Source organism: Macaca fascicularis, chromosome 20, assembly GCF_037993035.2.
Source record: "Macaca fascicularis isolate 582-1 chromosome 20, T2T-MFA8v1.1".
In the NCBI taxonomy this organism is placed as follows: Eukaryota; Metazoa; Chordata; class Mammalia; order Primates; family Cercopithecidae; genus Macaca; species Macaca fascicularis.
In genome coordinates this window covers 63736774-63758531 of record NC_088394.1, presented here as the reverse complement: position 1 = coordinate 63758531, position 21758 = coordinate 63736774, and the positions used below count along the sequence as shown (strand labels likewise).

Genomic DNA, 21758 nt, shown 5'->3' with positions numbered 1-21758 from the left:
CCTGTCTCCACGAAAAAATACAGAAAATTAGCTGGGTGTGGTGGTGCATGCTTGTAGTCCCAGCTACTCAGGAGGCTGAGGCAGGAGAATCACTTGAACCTGGGAGGCAGAGGTTGCAGTGAGCCGAGATTGCATCACTGCACTCTAACCTGGGCGACAGTAAGACTCCATCTCAAAAAGAAAAAAGAAAAATGCTTGTGTCAAAAGAGTAAGTAAAATAACTCAGGATACAAAACTGTGAATACAATATGATTACCAAACAAATGTAAAAAAGTAGCCAAAATAGAACATAAGAAAACACCATAGTTTTCTTAGTATGTATTTTATTATTATTATTATTTATGATTTTTGGTTGAATTTCTTTGTAAAAACATTGACCACCATTTAACATGTAGTGGCAGCCAGGCACGGTGGCTCATACCTGTAATCCCAGCACTTTGGGAGGCCAAGACAGGCCAGTCACCTGAGGTCAGGAGTTCAAGACCAGCCTGGCCAACATGGTGAAACCCCATCTCTACTAAAAATACAAAAATTAGCTGGGCGTGGTGGCACCTGCCTGAAGTCCCGGCTACTCAGGAGGCTGAGGCAGGAGAATTGCTTTAACCCAGGAGGCAGAGGCTGCAGTGAGCCGAGATCATGCCACTGCTCTCCAGCCTGGGCAACAGAGCAAGACTCTGTCTCAAAAAATAAATAATAAATAAATAAATATTAGCCAGTGGTGGTGGTGCACACCTGTAATCTCAGCTACTCAGGAGGCTGAAGCAGGAGAATGGCTTGAACCCAGGAAGCAGAGGTTGCAGTGAACTGAGATTGTGCCACTGCACTCCAGCCTGGGCGACACAGTGAGACTCCTTAAAATACAAACATGCAGTGGCAACAAAATGCATCCAATTTACATGCATCAACAAGTTAAATCACAATACATGAACAACACAAATTTCAAACAAACAGTACTGAAATAGCTTGTGTTGCATTTACTACAGTACTTGTACTCCTAATAGAGATGGGTCTATATTTTAAAAAGTAAACCCTCTTAAAAGTTTTTTGCTGGTATAAATGAGGATATAAACTCATCTTCTGAGAGACTTCACCCCCTCTCACTCTATGAAAATTGGTTTGTGAGTGGGGAGAATGATGGCAGGGACTACTAGGTGGCACTGATGTTTCCTTTCCCAGGTGTCAGTGAACCAAACAGTAATGAGGTAACCTGGATAACGAGTGTGTGTGTTTGTGTGTGTGTAATTGAAAGGTGACTATACACGACTGGGCACAGTGGCTCACACCTGTAATCTCAGCACTTTGGGAGGCCGAGGCGAGTGGATCACTTGAGGTCAGGAGTTCGAGATGACCCCGGGCAACATAGTGAAACCCCATCTCTACTAAAACTACAAAAATTAGCCAGGTGTGGTGGTGCATGCCTGTAATCACAGCTTCTTGGGAGGCTGAGGCAGGAAAATCACTTAAACCTAGGAGGCGGAGGTTGCGGTGAGCCGAGATCATGCCACCACACTCCAACCTGGGTGACAGAGCAAGACTCTGTCTCCAAAAAAAAAAAAAGTGACTATATAGATCATAAATGTTGCTTTCTAAGACTGGTGTTTCTTGTTGACAGGTGGTTTTGACCATTTGGGTTTCTTTAGTGGTGCTTGATGGACAGCAAGTATATTATAGGATGTTCCATGTGGCTAGTGGTTTTTATGGCAGGGTAGCTCCTCCTAGGAAATGATTCTCTCTGAGAGGCCCTTCTAGGGGTGACTCTGGGAGCACGTGAGATTGTGTAATTGTCCTGCAAAGCATCCTCTGATTGTCAGGGAGAAGGGGGATGGAAGAGAGGTCAGTTATACATCCGGTTGCTTTTCAACCTTTTGTATTCATATTCCTGAACTCACATTCAGAAGCTCAGGGGACACAGCTTGTATTTTGGAGCAATGGGGAAGATGATTTAACATAGTATTTCTTATCTGATGTTATTTTCAAAATAAATCACTGTAATTCAATGACTGTTTTAGTTCTCTTAGCCCTGGGCTTGCTCCTGTTCATGGTGGGTTTTTTTGTTTTTGTTTTTTTGCTTTTTTTTTTTTCCTTTGAGACGGAGTTTCGCTCTTGTTGCCCAGGCTAGAGTGCAGTGGTGCAATCTTGGCTCACTGCAACCTCCGCCTCCCAGGTTCAACTGATTCTCCTCTCTCACCCTCCCAAGTAGCTGGGATTACAGGAGCATGCCACCATGCCTGGGTAATTTCTGTATTTTTAGTAGAGACGGGGTTTCATCATATTGGTTAGGCTGGTCTTGAACTCCTGACCTCAGGTGATCCACCCGTCTCAGCCTCCCAAAGTCCTGGGATTACAGGCATCAGCCACCGCGCCTGGCCTCGTGGTGTTTTTTTTTTTTTTTTTTTTTGAGACAATCTTGCTCTGTTGCCCAGGCTGGAGTGCAGTGCTGGGATCTTAGCTCACTGCTGCCTCCACCTCCTGGGTTCAAGTGATTCTCATGCCTCAGCCACTGAGATTCGATATTTTACATCTCTCATTTAGCAGCTAGCTGGAAGATTGTTAACTCACTACTCAACATGATCATGGCCCAACTGGTAAGCCGTTTTCTGTGTATAAGTAGGTGGTGCTTGTGAAGGGCCCTGGACCTTTCCTGTCACGGGGGAACTACTTAACCTTCCCAGTGACCAGAGACTATGTAACACAGAGTTAGAGAACACCCATCAGGGTCCCTGCACTCTTGAGTACCCTGAAATCCAGAAGGAAGACAGATGGGTGACCCAAAGTGTCTTTTGCTACCATTGAAATAGCAAGCACTTTTCTCAGAAACAGAGCACTCCTATCTATATAGAAGGTAGAAAACACAAGAAAACTTCAGTCAATTAGGTTTGCACATTGAAAAATGTTTAGCATAATTAAATACCCTCTTCTTGGGACCACAGGTAACACCTCTCTAGGGTTGGCTACTTCATGTGCATCGCAGACAAGTGTGGTTTACCTCAGTGATTCAAAGGCAAAGGCAGAGTCTTGGTTTACATGCCTGCCACAGGGAAAGGTCTTTGAACACTCACTATGTTCTTCAGTCACATCAGTCCTTGGTATTTGGCTAAGGGTAGCAAGAAATGGAAACTGTAAGCTCCAGGGACCTGGCCTGTTTGTTTGGATCATGCTTGTATGTCCCAACTCCTGGCATAATGCTTGATTCAGGTGGCATTTAAAAATGTTAGGGAATGACTGGGCACAGAGGCTCATGCCTGTTATCCCAGCACTTTGGGAGGCCAGATCACTTGAGGTCAGACGTTCGAGACCATCCTGGCCAACATGGTGAAACCCTGTCTCTACTAAAACTACAACAGTTAGCCAGGTGTGGTGGTGTGTACCTGTAATCCCAGCTACTCGGGAGGCAGATGCTTGAGAATTGCTTGAACACTGGAGGCAGAGGTTGCAGTAAGCCGAGATGGTGCCACTGTACTCCAGCCTGGGTGACAGAGGGAGACTCCATTTCAAAAAATAAATAGGCCGAGTGCAGTGGCTCACACGTATAATCCCAGCACTTTGGGAGGCCGAGGTGGGTGGATTACTGGAGGTCAGGAGTTCAAGACCAGCCTGGCCAACATGGTGAAACCCTGTCTCTACTAAAACTACAAAATTGTCTGGGCGTAGTGGTGTGCACCTGTAATCCCAGCTACTTGGGAAGCTGAGGCAGAAGAATCGCTTGAACCTGAGAGGCGGAGGTTGCAGTGAGCTGAGATTGTGCCATTGCACTCCAGCCTAGGCAAAAAAGAGGGAAACTCCATCTCAAAAAAATATATATAAAGGCCGGGTGCGGTGGCTCACGCCTATAATCCCAGCACTTTGGGAGGCCGAGACGGGTGGATCACAAGGTCAGGAGATCGAGACCATCCTGGCTAACACGGTGAAACCCCGTCTCTACTAAAAATACAAAAAATTAGCTGGGCGCAGTGGCGGGCGCCTGTAGTCCCAGCTACTCGGGAGGCTGAGGCAGGAGAATGGTGTGAACCCGGGAGGCGGAGCTTGCAGTGAGCTGAGATCCGGCCACTGTACTCCAGCCTGGGCGACAGAGCAAGACTCCGTCTCAAAAAAAAAATATATATATATATATATATAGATAGATAGATACATATATAAAATCAATAAATACCTAATGTAGCCAGTAGATAAGTACTTTGCCTATGTTAGTAAGTAGCTGAGGTGGGGTGCGATGGCTCATTCCTGTAATTCCAGCACTTTGGGAGGCCAAGGCAGACGGATCACAAGGTCGGGAGTTTGAGACCACCCTGGCCCACATGATGAAACCCCATCTCTACCAAAAATACAACAATTAGCCCGGTGTGGTGGCACGTGCCTATAATCCCAGCTCCTCAGGAGGCTGAGGCAGGAGAATCGCTTGAACCTGGGAGGTGGAGGTTGCAGTGAGCCAGGATCGTGCCACTGCACTCCCGCCTGGGCGACAGAATAAGACTCCATTTCTTTTTTTTTTTTTTTTTTTTTTTTTTGAGACGGAGTCTCACTGTGTCTCCCAGGCTGGAGTGCAGTGGCGTGATCTCGGCTCACTGCAAGCTCCGCCTCCCGGGTTCACGCCATTCTCCCGCCTCAGCCTCCCAAGTAGCTGAGACTACAGGCACCCGCCACCACGCCCGGCTAGTTTTTTGTATTTTTAGTAGAGACGGGGTTTCACCATGTTAGCCAGGATAGTCTCGATCTCCTGACCTCGTGATCCACCCGCCTCGGCCTCCCAAAGTGCTGGGATTACAGGCTTGAGCCACCGCGCCCGGCCAGACTCCATTTCAAAAAAATAAAACCTCACAGTGATCCAGATACTCCTGTGAGTGTTAAATTTACTTCTCCTTTATGATCCAATTTTTCTGATCCTTTTTGTACACTGGGTAGTTATGCTTCATAGGATAGATCATTAGCCTGTCATTAGTGTCCTTCCTGGGACACTGTGTGGAGCAAGGTAGAATTAGGAGCTGGCATCTCTGGCTAGGGCTTGGTCTGTTCTCTGATGACATGGTAGTTGCCTAGCAGTTTACTGCCATGTCAACTATAAAGCTGGAGGGGTAGCATTTCTTTCCTTTGCTTTTCCTTTATTTATTTATTTATTTTGAGACAGAGTCTCACTCTGTCCCCCAGGTTGGAGTGCAGTGGCGTGATCTTGGCTCACTGCAACGTCCACATCCCAGGTTCAAGCGATTCTCCTGCCTTGGCCTCCTGAGTAGCTGGGATTACAGGCATGCACCACCATGGTCAGCTAATTATTATTATTATTTTGTATTTTTAGTAAAGACAGGGTTTCTCCGTGTTGGCCAGGCTGGTCTCGAACTCCTAGCAGCAGGTGATCCACCTGCCTTGGCCTCCCAAAGTTCTGGGATTACAGGTGTGAGCCACCACGTCCCACCTGTATGCTTGTTTTTCAATCGTTACTCAGCACCTACTCCATGTCAGGCACTGTGCTCTGTCCTGGTGACATAGCAGCATGTGAGACAAGCAAGGTCCTGCCATCATGACAGACACTAAATAGGTGAGCCAGTGAAGCATGCTGAGCCTTTGAAAGCCAAAGCTTAGGCTGTTGTGGGGACTGTGAATAGAATCACTTAACCAGCTGAGGCACAGCTTCTCTGAAGAAATGTTGTTTAACTGGAGACCTAACAGATTTCCTGAGAAGGAGTTAACCTGGGATAGTCGGAAAAGGTTGTCCCAGGCAAAGCAAACAGCATGGACCACAATCTCTGAGCAGAACTGAAAGGGTCAGGCATGGTAGCTTCTAGCCTGACAAATGCAGTCATAGGAGAAAGATGAAGAACGGTCCCACCCACACTGGGGAGATGCTTTGTGAGCCCCATCAAGGAATTTGGGCTTTATCCTATGGGCACTTAAGGGTTGGGGAAGAAAATGGTCAGAACCAGGAGAGAGACATCAGGATGTCCAGCTGATGGAATGGAAGGATGGACTGGCCATGGGGGCAAGGAGGCTTCACTGCAGCCATAGTGGTTCCTGAACTGGTCAGGTTTCAGTCACTATCATTTATTTGGGTCCATTATCACTTGCCTTCCCTTCACATTTGTCTGTTGACATTTGACTCAGTATGTCCCTTAGGTGCTAGGTCACTGTTGTCCTGCAAGGCTTGCTCAACACAATATAACTTCTCTGGTAAGAGGGAGGAAACTTGACTGCAAGGGGACTGAGGTGATGGATAGGCCTGGGTCATGCCCTGTGGAGGAGGCATGATGGTTGGAGAGACAGTTCTATGTGAGAGCAGCATCTTGGCGTATCATAATGTAGTAGAAGACAGAGCAGCAGCTCATCTTCCTTACCCCAAGCATCAAGCAAAGCTATTATGGTGCTTGTTTTCTTTCCTGAACCTTCAAGCCAGATTCCGCTCCAAAGTACTTAGGCTAGTGACATAAGAAATCTCTTTATTACTTTGTTGTTGTTGTTGTTGAGATGGAGTCTTGCTCTGTCACCCAGGCTGGAGTGTAGTGGCGCCATCTTTGCTCACTGCAAGCTCCACCTCCCGGGTTCACGCCATTCTCCTGCCTCAGCCTCCTGAGTAGCTGGGACTATAGGTGTCCACCAGCATGCCCGGCTAATTTTTTGTATTTTTAGTAGAGACTGGGTTTCACTGTGTTAGCCAGGGTGGTCTCAATCTCCTGACCTCATGATCCACCTGCCTTGGCCTCCTAAAGTGCTGGGATTACAGGCATGAGCCACCGCGCCTGGCCTCTTTATTACATTTTTAAGCATATCCCAAGAGCCTACTGAATTATGTATGGTTTTGATGAGCTCAGTATTTATCTTAGTTTATTGACTGACTATGCAGGAACTAGGCCTGAAATCTTTCATTCTTTTAGCAAATATTTAGCACCAACTACATGTCAGAACTTGTTTTAGGCACTGGGGATATAGCAGTGAACAAAACAGACAAAAAATTTGCTGTCTTCAGGGAGCATACATTCTAGCAGGGATGGTGGGGAGAGACAAACAATGGAAAAATATACCTGTTTCTGTAAAGACAACATAAAAGTAGAGACCTAAAGGAACCATGAGAAAGAGAGAAAGCCAAGTGGATGTCTGCACAGTAGAGGACAGTGTAAGTGCAAAGGTCCTGAGGCAGGATGTACCTGACATGTTTGGGGTGCAGACACCAGAAAGCTACCATTACTGGAGCAGAGTGAGTGAAGGAAGAGTGAGTAGGATATAAGATCGGAAAGGTAGGCCGGGTGCAGTGGCTCACACCTGTAATCCCAGCACTTTGGGAGGCCAAGGCGAGCGGATTACGAGGTCAGAAGATTGAGACCATCCTGGCTAACGTGGTGAAACCCCATCTCTACTAAAAATACAAAAAATTAGCTGGGAGTGGTGTCAGGCAGGCGCCTGTAGTCCCAGCTACTTGGGAGGCTGAGGCAGGATAATCACTTGAACCTAGGAGACAGAGGTTACAGTGAGCCGAGATTGCACCACTGCACTCCAGCCTGGGCAACAGAGCGAGACTCCGTCTCAAAAAAAAAAAAAAAAAAATCAGAAAGGTAAAAGGAGTGTGGGATTGCAGACATGTATCATGTAGGGCCTTGTAGGTCAGTGAAAGAACTTTGGCTTTTACTCCAAGAGAGATGGGAAATGTTTGGAGGTTTGGACAGAGGAGTGGCTTAATCTGACTACATTTTAATCGAGTTCCTCTCAGTGGTATGTTGAGAGTAGATGGGAGGCAGGGGGTCAGGTAGGGTAGAAGCTGGGAGACCAGTTAGGCTATTGCAATAATGTAGGAGAGAGGTAAGGGTGGACTGAACAAAGGTGGTAGTAATAGCAGTTGTGGGAGGTGGTTGAATGCAGGGTATATTTTGAAGGTAGAGAGTTAGCAAAACTTGTTAATGGATCAGATGTGAAGTGTGAAAGAAAAAGAAGAATCAAGGATAACTCCAAGATTTTAATTTGAACAGTTGAAAAATTTGTGTTACCAGTTTCTGAGATGAAGGCATTGTGGGAAGAGTATGTTTGTTGGGGAGAAACATCAGGAGTTTGTTCTGGACATTTTAAGTCTGAGATACCTATTAAACATCCAAGTAGAGATGTTTTTTTTGTTTGTTTTTTTTTTTTTTTTGAGACAGAGTCTCACTCTGTCACCCAGGCTGGAGTGCAGTGGCCAGATCTCAGCTCACTGCAAGCTCCGCCTCCCAAGTTTACGCCATTCTCCTGCCTCAGCCTCCCGAGTAGCTGGGACTACAGGCGCCCGCCACCTCGCCTGGCTAGTTTTTTTTTTTTTTTTGTATTTTTTAGTAGAGATGGGGTTTCACCGTGTTAGCCAGGATGGTCTCGATCTCCTGACCTCGTGATCCGCCCGTCTCGGCCTCCCAAAGTGCTGGGATTACAGGCTTGAGCCACCGCGCCCAGCCCAAGTAGAGATGTTAATAGGCAGTTGTTTGCACCTGTCTGGAGCTCAAAGAGGACCTGGCTGATAACTTTGGGAGTCAGCAGGGAATAGATAACATTTAAAAGCCATAACACTGAATGGAACCACCAAGGGAGTGAGTATAGTTGGAAAGGAGAAATAGACTGGGGACTGAGCCATGGTTACTACAGTCACCATCAGGAGAAACGAGCAGAAGGAACCGAGAAGTGATCAGAGAGGTAAGAGGAAAATCAGGAGAAATTTGTGTTGTGGAAGTCAGGTGAAGAGTGTTTCAGAGAGGTTGGAATCTGCCATGTCAGATGCTGCTGATAGGTCAAAGTGGGATGAAGGTGGGAATTGACCACCGGATTTAATTGTATTTGATAAAGATCAGATAGCTGAAGCTTGGTTATTTGTAGTGTGATTTACAACCAATAATCTAGGGTTTTCAGCCACGATGCCTGAACACAGAGCATCATGAGAGAGTTGCATAATTGCAGTTTGAAGTTCTGAACATTTTACTTTTCTTTCCTACCTCTTTTGGACTCTTCATTCTGAAGAAATGCTTTTGGGTCTGGTTACTGCTCTGGGGAAGGGGAGTGTCTGTTAATCACAAATTGGGTTTTTAATGACGTTGGGCTGCTGTGCCTTTTACTGCACTACCAGTGTCAATGTTTGGGTTTTTTTCATGATGATGAAGACTTTATTCAGGACCATGGTGATAGGTATAGGTACCTCTGCAATGAGTCTTGCAGTCGGGGAGAGAGACTGAGCTCAACTCTGAATACAGCACAGCCAGTGGGGATTGATAGTCAAGGAGCAGGGTAAGGGTCAGTGGATAGAAAATGACTCACAATGTCAGTGTTTTATCGTAATTCAGCCTCAGAGTGTGAAACCTTTCTCACGTGGAACTCGAAGTGCATTATAAATCTGTCATTGAACACTTTTAAATTAAGGCTAACTTTGGGAGGCCAAGGCGGGCAGATCACTTGAGGTGAGGAGTTTGAGACCAGCCCGGCCAACATGGTGAAACCCAGTTTCTACTAAAAATACAGGACTGGCATGGTGGCTCATGCCTGTAATCCCAGCACTTTGGGAGGCCAAGGCAGGAGGATCATTTGAGCCCAGGAGTTCGAGGTTACAGTAAGCTGTGATTGCCCCATTGCCCTCCAGCTAGAGCAACAGAGTGAGACCCTGTCTCTAAAAAAAATAATAAATAAAAATACAAAAAAAAAAATCAGCTGGGCGTCATAGTGCACGCCTGTAATCCCAGGTACTCGAGAGGCTGAGGCAGGAGAATCACTTGCACCCAGGAAGCAGAGATTGTGGTGAGGCAAGATTGTACCACTGCATTCCAGCCTGGGCGACAGAGTGACACTCTGATCCCCCCCTAAAAAATAAAAAATAATCATAAGGCTAATTTGGCTGGGCACGGTGGCTCACGCCCATAATCCCAACACTTTGGGAGGCTGAGACAGGCAGATCACTTGAGGACAAGAGTTGAATACCAGCCTCAAGACCAGCCTGGGCAACATAGGAAACCCCATCTCTACCAAAAAATACAAAAAAATAGCTGGGTATGGTGGCACGTGCCTGTGGTCCTAGCTACTCAGGGGGCTGAGGTGGGAGGAATGCTTGAACCCAGGAGGCAGAGGTTGCAGTGAGCTGAGATCATGCCACTGCACTCCAGTCTGGTGACAGAGTGAGACCCAATAATAATAATAATCATAAGGCTAATTTATATCCTGTTGAGTCTCTCATAGCACTATTTATAGTTATATTAGGATAAAATTACTGAAAAGAATTCACCCACAGAAAAATCAAATTCTCAAACAAGTCTTATTTGCATTTCAAATAAATGGAATTCTACAGTATGGGTCTTGACACTGGCCCTTTGGAATGTGCCTGAGGGGACAGAAGTGTGCAGCAAGTCTGTGGAGGTGCCTCTCAAGATTCAGTGCTCTGGAAGGTGGGGGCTGGCTCTGGGGCTAGTTCATGGTGAGTGGCCCTTGAGGCACAGTAGAGGCTGACACTAAGTGAGGGCTTGCCACTCTTTCAGTGCCAAGTCTTATTGCCCAACCTGTATAGCTACAACTACAAACTGATACATACCAATGCTCTATGAATAGCCATCGTTAAGTTTGCTTGCCAGAAGTGATACCAGAGAACCCCTCTTGAACCCTCCCTTCCTCAGTATGAGTTGTTGGTGAGTGGCGAGGACTTCTAACATCTGGAGCTCAGCCACTCACCCAGTGTGACACTGCCCAGGGAAAAGTGCCATCTTCAGATATGTTCAGCAAGTTCTGGGACTCACCAGCCTACTGGGCCTTAGCTTGAAGTTATTTTCTCAGAAAACTTATTCTTTTGGCCCCAGCCTGTATTGATGATGTTCCCAAAAGTAAGCTTACAGGTTTTTTTTGTTTTTTTTTTTTAAAGGAAGAAGACTTCTAATTCGCACATACCCCTTTAGTTTGATTACAGAACTGAATCTGCAAGCTGTGAACGGGTTGTTCTATGGCCTTGGGCACAACTACTTAAGGCTATTAAAAATTAAGGTATACTTTACATACGATTAAAAACACAGATCTTAAATATTCAATTTGATGAGTTTTGACAATTGTACCACCATGTAACCCAAGCACCACACAAGATATAGAACATTTCCATCACTCTAGAATGTGGCCTTGTGCCCCTTTTTGGTTGATTCCCTCCACCAAAGCCACCACCGCCACTGCCGCCTTCTGACTAGTATCACTGTAAATAAGGCTGGCTCCTGAATTTCAAAAAAGTGGAATTCTACAGTATGGGTCTTTTGTGTGCGGACCTGCCATCTTTCACTCTACATAAGTTTTTAAGATTCATATAGGCTAGGCGAGGTGGCTCATTGTAATCCCAGCGCTTTGGAAGACTGAGGCAGGAGGATCACTTGAGGCCAGCAGGTTGAGACCAGCCTGGGCAACATAGTGAGACTCCCATCTCTACAAAAAATTAATGAAATTTTTAAAAAGAAAAAAATTCATTAATAGTTAATTCCTTTTTACTGTTTTACTGTATTCCATTGTGTGACATCATAATTTATGATGTTCTGTGAACGTTTGTTTCCAGTGTGGGGCCATTATGAATAAGGCTGCTGTGAACATTTGTATAATTTTTTTTTGTGGACTTATGTTTTTATTTTCTTACATAAATATCTGTAAGTGGAGTTGCTGTGATTCGGTTGATATATGTTTAACTATAAGAAACTGTCAATTTTCCAAAGTGGTTGTACTGTTTCACACTCCCACCAAGAACGTATGAGAGTTCCATTTGCCACATATCCTCTCCAAACTTCAGGATTGTAAGTCTTTTTTTTTTTTTTTTTTTTTTTTTTTTTTTTTGAGACGGAGTCTTGCTCTGTGCCCCTGGAGTGCAGTGGCGCGATCTCGGCTCACTGCAAGCTCCGCCTCCCCGGGTTCACGCCATTCTCCTGCCTCAGCCTCCCGAGTAGCTGGGACTACAGGCGCCCGCCACCTCGCCCAGCTAATTTTCTTGTATTTTTAGTAGAGACGGGGTTTCACCGTGTTAGCCAGGATGGTCTCGATCTCCTGACCTCGTGATCCGCCCGTCTCGGCCTCCCAAAGTGCTGGGATTACAGGCTTGAGCCACCGCGCCCGGCCTGTAAGTCTTTTTTTTTTTTTTTTTTTTTTTAAGATGGAGTTTCACTCTTGTGGCCCAGACTGGAGTGCAGTGGCACAATCTCGGCTCACTGCAACCTCCGCTTCCTGGGTTCACACCATTCTCCTGCCTCACCCTCCTGAGTAGCTGGGACTACAGGCACCCGGCCACCATGCCCGGATAATTTTTTTGTAATTTTAGTAGGGACAGGGTTTTACCATGTTAGCCAGGATGGTCTCAATCTCCTGACCTTGTGATCCACCCGCCTCAGCCTCCCAAAGTGCTGGGATTACAGGCGTGAGCCACTGCGCTTGGCCCTTTTTTTTTTTTTTTTTTTTTTTTTTGATGGAGTCTTGCTCTGTCACCCAGGCTGGAGTGCAGTGGCACGATCTCGGCTCACTGCAAGCTCCCGGGTTTACACCATTCTCCTGCCTCAGCCTCCCGAATAACTGGGACTACAGGCACCCGCCACCATACCTGGCTAATTTTTTTGTATTTTTAGTAGAGACGGGGTTTCACCGTGTGTTAGCCAAGGTGGTCTCGATCTCGTCACCTTGTGATCCGCCCACCTCAGCCTTCCAAAGTGCTGGGATTACAGGCATGAGCTACTGTGCCCGGCGACAATTTTTTTAATTGGGTGGTTCATCTTTTTATTGTTAATTTGTAGGAGTTCTGCAGACAAGTCCTTTGTTACATATATGTTCAGCTCATGTTTTTTCCCAGCCTGTGGCTTGCCTTTTCATTTTTTTAATGATGTCTTTTAATGAGCAGAAATTGTTTTAAATTTTGAAATCCAGTTTTCAATTAGTTAGTGCTTTTGGTGTCCTGTCTGAGAAATCCTTACCCTATGATTTCAAAAAGTACTCTCTGATGTATTTTTCTAGAAGCTTTATGGTTCTGGCTTCTACATTTAGGTCTTTGATCTGTCTTGAATTAATTTTTGCATATAAGAGGGGTTAAGGTTAATTGTTTGCCATGTGGATATCCAATTGTTCCAACACCATTTCTTAAGAAGAATTTTTTTTCCCCATTGAATTGATTTAATGCTTTGGCTGAAAATCAGTTTACTGCATTTGTGTGACTTGCAGGGTAAAGATAGTATTACAAGGCTATAACTTTGTCTATAGAAGTCTCTAATGGTTCTTTTTAAAAACCCGGCACTGAGACATAAAAAGCATATTTTGTAATTTTAAAAAGTATGGTCAGGCCAGGCGCAGTGGCTCATGCCTGTAATCCTAACACTTTGGGAGGCCAAGGCAGGCAGATCTCACAAGGTTAGGAGTTCAAGACCAGCCTGGCCAACGTGGTGAAACCCCATCTCTACAAAAAATACAAAAATTAGCTGGGCGTGGTGGCACACGTCTGTAATCCCAGCTACTTGGGAGGCAGGAGAATTGCTTGAACCCCAGAGGCGGAGGTTGCAGTGAGCCATGATTTCCCCACTGCACTCCAGCCTGGGCGACAGAGCAAGACTCCATGTCAAAAAAAAAAAAAAAAAAAAATCACAGAGAAAACACTATAACAGGCACTTTTTTTAAAAGACAGAGTTTCTTGGGAGTCCAAGGCGGGCAGATCACAAGGTCAGGAGATCATAGACCATCCTGGCTAACTCGGTGAAACCCCGTCTCTACTAAAAATACAAAAAATTAGCCGGCCGTGGTGGCGGGCGCCTGTAGTCCCAGCTACTCGGGAGGCTGAGGCAGAAAAATGGTGTGAACCCAGGAGGCAGAGCTTGCAGTGAGCCGAGATCGCGCCACTGCACTCCAGCCTGGGTGACAGAGCGAGACTCCGTCTCAAAAAAAAAAAAAAAGAGTTTCACTCTGTTGCCCAGCCTGGAGTGCAGTGGCACAATCTCGGCTCACTGCAACCTCCGCCTCCCGGGTTCAAGTGATTCTCGTGCCTCAGCCTCCTGAGTAGCTGGGACTACAGGCATCTGCCACCGTGCCCAGCTAATTTTTTGTATTTTTAGTAGAGACAGAGTATCACCATGTTGGCCAGGCTGGTCTTGAACTCCTGACCTCAAGTGATCTGCTTGCCTCGGCTTCCCAAAGTGCTGGGATTACAGGCATGAGCCACCACACCCAGCCTATTATGGTACATTTTTAAAAAGCTTAGATGGAACCACCCAGGTTCCATTCATCTATAAGTTTCTGAAGAGCTCGCTGCTGCTAATAGGATCAGGGAGACACAATCCCAGAACAAGTAATGACACTTGAAAAAACCTGTAGATAGGCCGGGCACAGTGGCTTACACCTGTGTTCTCAGCACTTTGCAGGGCTGAGGCAGGTGGATCACTTGAGGCCAGGAGTTCGAGACCAGCCTGGCCAACTTGGCAAAACCCCGTCTCTACTGAAAATACAAAATTTAGCTGGGCGTGGTGGCACATGCCTGTAATCTCAGCTACTTGGGAGGCTGAGGCAGGGGAATTGCTTGAACCTGGGAGGCGAAGGTTGCAGTGAGCTGAGATCATGCCACTGCATTCCAGCCTGTGCAACAAAGTGGGATTCTGTTTAAAAAAAGAAAAAAAAAGAAAAAACTGGCAGGCGATCAAAAGTATTCTTGAAAATGTACTGAGAGGTATTTAGGATGAATAATGGATACCATGGCAGGGAAAACAACTATTCAACTCCTATATTTCTCTTTCATCAGAGACCCAGCTGGAAGGACCAGGTGCAGGGAAGGTAGACTACCCAGTGCCCAGTGGGTTTGTTTCCTCTGATCAATTTGAATTACATCCCATGGGTCTTAGAAAAGTAGCAGCTGACCATGATATACTTCATAAACTACCGTCAGTAAGCGTTGAGGCATTGTGGAGCAGAGGCAGGTGCCCGATGATGGGAGATACACAACATCTGTGATGTTTGAGCCTGATGCTGGTGATTCCTCAGAACAATGTGAGAACATCTCATCAAAGAAATGATCCCTGAACACCTGGAAAGAGAACTGGCAAACACTGCAAGATGTGTGGATTTATAAAGGACATCATCATCTAACATTTATTAAGGCCTAACTCTATGTCAGGTGCCTATACACGTCTGGTTGTTGGCCTTGTGGATATCATGGTCAGTTCTGACTGTGCTCTTGGTAACAATTTGTTTTTTTTAGTATGCTTGCTGGATTATTGGTAACCTTGAGGGGAGTGCCAAATATAAATATCATTTATTTAGATGTGAGCTGTGGGGGTTTTTTGTAGCCCCTCATCCCATTGGGCAAAAAGAGAAATGAGAGCTAGTATAGTTCTGTGAAATTGTAAATTACTGTACTTGAAATCACTAATCCAGAAAATGATGGCAGCCTCAGTTTCCTCATATGTAAAATGAAGATAATAATAATAATGGCACCTGCCTCTGGAAGTTATAATTGTTAAATCAGATGATGCCTGTAAAGCACGGGGCACGTAATGTTTACTCAAAAAGAGGTGTTGTTATGCTGATCTGATTTTCAGCTGACACAAAAGTGGTAGGGACAGTGAGTAAATATCCAAAATTATCTCAGCCGGTAAACAGTCACTCAAATTAAACTAAATGAAATTTATTAGAGTGAAAATTTAAAGTACTGGACTTGGGGTCAAAAAACTGTAATTTGTACACCCAAGTTCATAGCAGCATTATGGACATAGTAAAATGTAGAAGCAACCCGAGCATTCACTGACGTAAATGGATAAGCAAAATGTGGTATCTACACATGATGGAATATTATTATTCAGCCCTTATAAAAGGAAGGAACATCTGACACATACTACAACATGGATGAACCTTGAGGACATTACGCTGAGTGAAATCAGCCAGACATAGAAGCACAAATACTGTATGATTCCACTTATGTGAGGTACCTAGAGTAGTCAGATTCAGAGACAGAAAGTAGAATGGTGATTGCCAGAGGCTGGGCAGAGGGGTAATGCGGAGTTATGTCATCTCCTCCAGGAAGTCTTTCCTGCCTGTACACTGCCTCTAGCCCCTGTAGTTAATGGTGCTCTTCTCTGCACCAGAGGCAAGTTTCTGTTGCTCTGCCTGTCATATCATATGATAGATTTGCTCAAGTGCCTGTCTGATCTATGGAGTTCTTTGAGGGTACAGGTAACATCTGATTTATCTTTTCAGTGTCAAAATCTGCAAGAAATTGTGTTTTATCCTCAAGTCACCTCCTGGTGGTAATTCCAGACAGACAGGGGCAGGGGTGACAGTTCCTGCCAGTTGAGATTGCCTCCTTTGAAGAACATTTCCAGACATTCTTCCAAACTAAACCTTCTATATTTATCTCATTTGACACACCTCTTTACAAGTAATGCTAGGAAATACAGGGTTTTTTTTTTTTTTTTTTTTTTGAGACAGAATTTCGCTCTTGTTGCCCAGGCCGGAGTGCAATGGCGTGATCTCGGCTCACCACAACCTCCACCTCCTGGGTTCAAGTGATTTGCCTTCCTCAGCCTCCCAAGTAGCTGGGATTATAGGCATGCACCACCACACCTGGCTGATTTTGTATTTTTAGTAGAGATGGGGTTTCACCATGTTGGTCAGGCTGATCTGGAACTCCCAACCTCAGGTGATCCACCCGCCTTGGCCTCCCAGAGTGCTGGGATTTGGGCATAAGCCACCATGCCTGGCCAGGAAATATAGGTTTTAACTCTGCACTTTAAAACCCCAACATTAGGCCGGGCTGGTGGCTCACGCCGGTAATCCCAGCACTTTGGAAGGCCGAGGTGGGCAGATCGCGAGGTCACGAGATCGAGACCATCCTGGCTAACACGGTGAAACCCCATCTCTACTAAAAAAAAATACAAAAAATTAGCTGGGTGTGGTGGTGGGCGCCTTTAGTCCCAGCTACTCGGGAGGCCGAGGCAGGAGCCTGGCATGAACCCGGGAGGCGGAGCTTGCAGTGAGCCGAGATGGCACCACTGCACTTCAACCTGGGCGACAGAGTGAGACTCCGTCTCAAAAAAAAAAAAAAAACCAACATTATAAAGACTGTTGGCAGGAAAGAAGGATTCTTAGGCACCTTCTGCTGAGGGTCTGACCACTATACAAGCTGCCTAATGAGCAAGTGACCTCTAAAGTTACCACTGACTCCAAAATTCCCAGAATCTGATTTCTCACACACAGTGAGTGATCCTTCTTTTACTATAATCCTGGCTACTGGCCGGGCTCAGTGGCTCACTCCTGTAATCCCAGCACTTTGGGAGGCCAAGGCAGGCAGATCATCTGAGGTCAGGAGTTCAATACTAGCCTGGCCAACATGGTGAAACCCCATCTCTACTAAAAATACAAAAATTAGCCAGGCATGGTGGCATACGCCTATGATCCCAGCTACTTGGGAGGCTGAGGCAGGAGAATCACTTGAACCCGGGAGGCAGAGGTTGTAGTGAGCTCAGATTGTGTCACTGTGCTCCGGACTGGGCGACAGAGTGAGACTCCATCTCAAAAAAAAAAAAATTAAAAAAAATCCTGGCTACCTTCATGACAATACTGTGTCACTTGGAGTTCCTGAGCCTTATAACAGAGCGTAGGGCAGGGGTCAGCAAATCTTTTCTGTAAAGGGCCAAATTGTAAATTTTTTTTTTTTTTTTTTTTTGAGACAGAGTCGCTCTGTTGCCCAGGCTGGAGTGCAGTGACGTGATCTCTGTTCACTGCAACTTCCGCCTCCCAGGTTCAAGTGGTTCTTCTGCCTCCGCCTCCTGAGTAGCTAGGATTACAGGTACACACCCCGAAGCCTGGCTAATTTGTGTATTTTTAGTAGAGACAGTGTTTCATGTGTTGGTCTTGAACTCCTAGCCTCAAGCAATCCGCCTGCCTCAGCCTCTCAAAGTACTGGGATTACAGGTGTGAGCTACTGCACCAGCCTCCAAATTTTAAATATTTTAAGCTGTGTGGGCCATATAGGCTTCTGTTGTACCTGCTCTGCTGTTGGTGGTACAAAAGCAACCAAAAAAAAGGAGTATTACCTACTGTGTTCCATCATACCTGTAAAATTATTTACAAAAACAGTTATCAGATTGGATTTCTCCCACCCCTGTGATAGCCAGTGGGTCGTGGCCTCTAGTTTGGCAGAAGCATGGGCTCTACAGACTAGATACACAGAAGGTAAGATGATGTTTGGGCAGTCTGGGAAAAAACAATTCACAAATCTCAGCTTCCACACCAAAGTCTCAACAGTCAGGCCTTTTGGGTTCCATGTTTCTCTTAAGGACACTGCAGTTTCTGTCACTTAGGCTTAGAACTTCAGGGTCTTTTTTTTTTTTTTTTTTTTTTTTTGTGGGGGCAGTCATATTTATTGAAGTATAGTTTACAGAACAGTGAAGTTTATCCTTTTTCTGTATATTCTGTGCTATCAGTTTTGACAAATGCTCTCATGTAATCGCCACTCTAGACAAGATATAGAACAGTTTCATCACCCCGCAAAACTTCCCATGCCCCTTTGTTGTCTACACTTGGCCCCAGTTCCAACCCTTGACAACCACTGATCTATTCTCTGTCCCTATAGTTTTGCTTTTCCATTATGGCATTTAAATGGGATCACACAGTATGGTGCCTTTGAGTAGGACATCTTTCAGTTAGCAGAATGCATTTGTTCATTGTGGCATACATCCGTAGTATGTTCTTTTTATCACTGAGTAGTTTCCATTGGCATTGATATACTACTGTTCATCTATTCACCAATTGAAGGATATTTGTGTTGGTATTGTGTTGATTACAGGATGTGGCAGTTATGAATAAAACTGCTATAGACATTCATGTATAGGTTTTTGTGTGAATATAAGTTTTCATTTCTCTTGCTAAGTACTAAACCTAGAAGTAGGATTGTTAGGTTGTATGATAGGTATCTATTTAGCTTTGTAAGATGGGAAACTTTTCCAAAGTGGCTATATTATTTTACATTTTCATCAGTAATGAATAGTTGCTTCTTACCCTTGCCAGTATTTGATATCAGGTTTTCTGAATTTCAGACTTGTAATGTGTATTTAATACGTTTTAATTTGTATTTCTTTCTTTCTTTCTTTCTTTTTTTTTTTTTTTTTTTGAGAGAGAGAATCTCACTCTGTCGCCCAGGCTGGAGTGCAATGGCGCAATCTTAGCTCAATACAACCTCTGCCTCTTGGGTTCAAGCGATTCTCCTGCCTCTGCCTCCTGAGTAGCTGGGATTACAGGCATGCACCACCACACCTGGCTAATTTTTTTTTTTTCTAGTAGGAACGGGATTTCACCATGTTGTCCAGGCTGGTCTCAAACTCCTGACCTCAGATGATCTGCCCGCCTTGACCTCCCAAAGTGCTGGGATTACAGGCATGAGCCACTGAACCCAGCCTTAATTTTTTATTTGTTTGTTTGTTTGTTTTTGAGACAGTCTTGCTCTGTCACCCAGGCTGAAATGCAGTGGCACCGTCTCGGTTCAGTGCAACCTCTGCCACCCGACTTCACACAATTCTCCAGTCTCACCCTTCCGAGCAGCTGGGATTACCAGGCACCCGCCACTATGCCTTGCTAATTTTTGTATTTTTAGTAGAGACAGGGTTTCACCATGTTGGCCAGGCTGGTCTCGAACTCCTGACCTCAGGTGATCTGCCCTCCTCAGCCTCCCAAAGTGCTGGGATTACAGGCTTGAGCCACTGTGCCCGGCCTTAATTTGTATTTCTAATTAATGCTGTCTAATGACTATTAATATAGTGAGTTATAGTAATTGATTTTATTACTTTTTTACATTTTTTTTTTTTTCGAGACGGAGTCTCACTCTGTTGCCCAGGCTGGAGTGCAGTTGTACGAGCTCGGCTCACTGCAACCTCCGCCTCCCAGGTTCAAGCAATTCTCCTGCCTCAGTCTCCCAAGTAGCTGGGATTACAGGCACGTGCTGCCATGCCCGGCTAATTTTTTTTGTGTTTTAGTAGAGACGGGTTTTACCTTGTTGCCCAGGCTGGTTGTGAACTCCTGAGCTCAGGCAATCTGCCCACCTCAGCCTTCCGAAGTGCTGAGATTACAGGTGTGAGCCTCCGCATCTGGCCTATTTTTTATTTTTTTGAGGCAGGGTCATGCTCTTGTTGCCCAGGCTGAAGTGTAGTGGTACAAACATGGCTCACTGCAACCTCCACCTACTGGGCTCAAGTGTTCCTCCCATCTTAGCCTCCTGAGTAGCCACAGGTGTGTGCCACTGCACCTGGCTTTTTTTTGTTTTTTTGTAAAGACGGGGTTTCACCATGTTCACCAGGCTGGTCTTGAATTCCTGGCCTCAAGCAATCCATCTGCCTTGGCCTCCAAAAATACTGGGATTACAGGTGAACCACTGCACCTGGCCTTTTTTTTTTTTTCAGTTAAACATTTTGCTATCCAGGCTGGGAGCGGTGGCTTGCTCCTGTTATCCCAGCACTTTGGGAGGCTGAGGCTGGTAGATTGCTTGAGGCCTGGAGTTCGAGGCCAGGCTGGCCAACATGGCAAAACCCCTTCTCTACAAAATGTACAAAAATTAGCCAGGCGTGGTGGTACACATCTGTGGTCCCAGCTACTCAGGTGGCTGAGGCAGGAGAATCACCTGAACCCAGGAGGCGGAGGTTGCAGTAAGCTGAGATCGCACTACTGCATTCCAGTCTGGGTGACAGAGTGAGACTGTCTCAAAACAAACAAAAAAAACCCATATTCTCCTATCCAATAGTAGTTGATTTTAGAATGTTGAGTCAGCCTTGCATTCCTGGGATTAAACCCCTCTTGGTCATGGTATATTTTATTTTATTTTATTTTTTATTATTGATTTTTTGTTTTGTTTTGTTTTGTTTGTTTGTTTCTGAGATGGAGTCTTGCTCTGTCGTCCAGGCTGGAGTGCAGTGGCGTGATCTCAGCTCACTGCAAGCTCCGCCTCCCGGGTTCACGCCATTCTCCTGCCTCAGCCTCCCGAGTAGCTGGGACTACAGGCGCCCGCCACCTCGCCTGGCTAGTTTTTTGTATTTTTTAGTAGAGACGGGGTTTCACCGTGTTAGCCAGGATGGTCTCGATCTCCTGACCTCGTGATCCACCCGTCTCGGCCTCCCAAAGTGCTGGGATTACAGGCTTGAGCCACCACGCCCGGCAATTTTTTGTATTTTTTAGTAGAGACGGAGTTTCACTGTGTTAGCCAGGATGGTCTCGATCTCCTGACCTCATGATCTGCCTGCCTCGGCCTCACAAAGTTCTGGGATTACAGGCATGAGCCACTGTGCCCGGCCTTGTTTTGTTTTTTAAGAGACGAAGTCTTGCTCTGTCACCCAGGCTGGAGTGCTAGTGGTGCAATATCAGCTCACTGCAGCCTCTGCCTCCCTGGTTCCAGCGATTCTCCTGCCTCAGTCTCCTGGGTAGTTTGGATTACAGGCACACGCCACCATGCCTGGCTAATTTTTGTATTTTCAGTAGAGATAGGATTTCACCATGTTGGCCAGGCTTGTCTCAAACTCCTGATCTCAGGTAATCTGCCCACCTTGGCCTCCCAAAGTGCTAGGATTACAGATGTGAGCCACCACACCTGGCCAGTGTGTTGCCTTTTAACTCATTGCTAGATTTAATTTGCTAATATTTTATTGAGGATTTTTGTGCCTAAGTTTATGAGAGGTGTTGGTCTATAGGTCAGTTTTTTTTGTTTTTTTTGACTCTCCCACCCCCTGATAATCCCAAATCCTAGTGATAACTGTCTGCTCCATTTCATTCTAATTTCTAAAATGGAGGGAACTCCATTAGACCCTTCTTATGTCTTACCTGAT

The 21758-nt window shown here is 45.6% G+C and overlaps 1 protein-coding gene across 11 annotated transcripts in view; it reads left to right on the top strand.

Annotated features, from left to right (window-relative positions):
• Nucleotides 1–21758, top strand: part of GFOD2 (Gfo/Idh/MocA-like oxidoreductase domain containing 2) — a 54157-nt gene that overhangs the window by 6520 nt on the left and 25879 nt on the right. For 4 of the 11 annotated variants that reach the window (XM_045382651.3, XM_074027406.1, XM_065537508.2 and 1 more), the window contains exon 2: nucleotides 10832–10950. The exons of the other annotated variants lie outside the window; for them this stretch is intronic. The gene's annotated coding sequence lies outside the window, so the exon portion shown is untranslated. The remainder of the gene's footprint in view (nucleotides 1–10831; nucleotides 10951–21758) is intronic. 11 annotated transcript variants of the gene reach the window in all.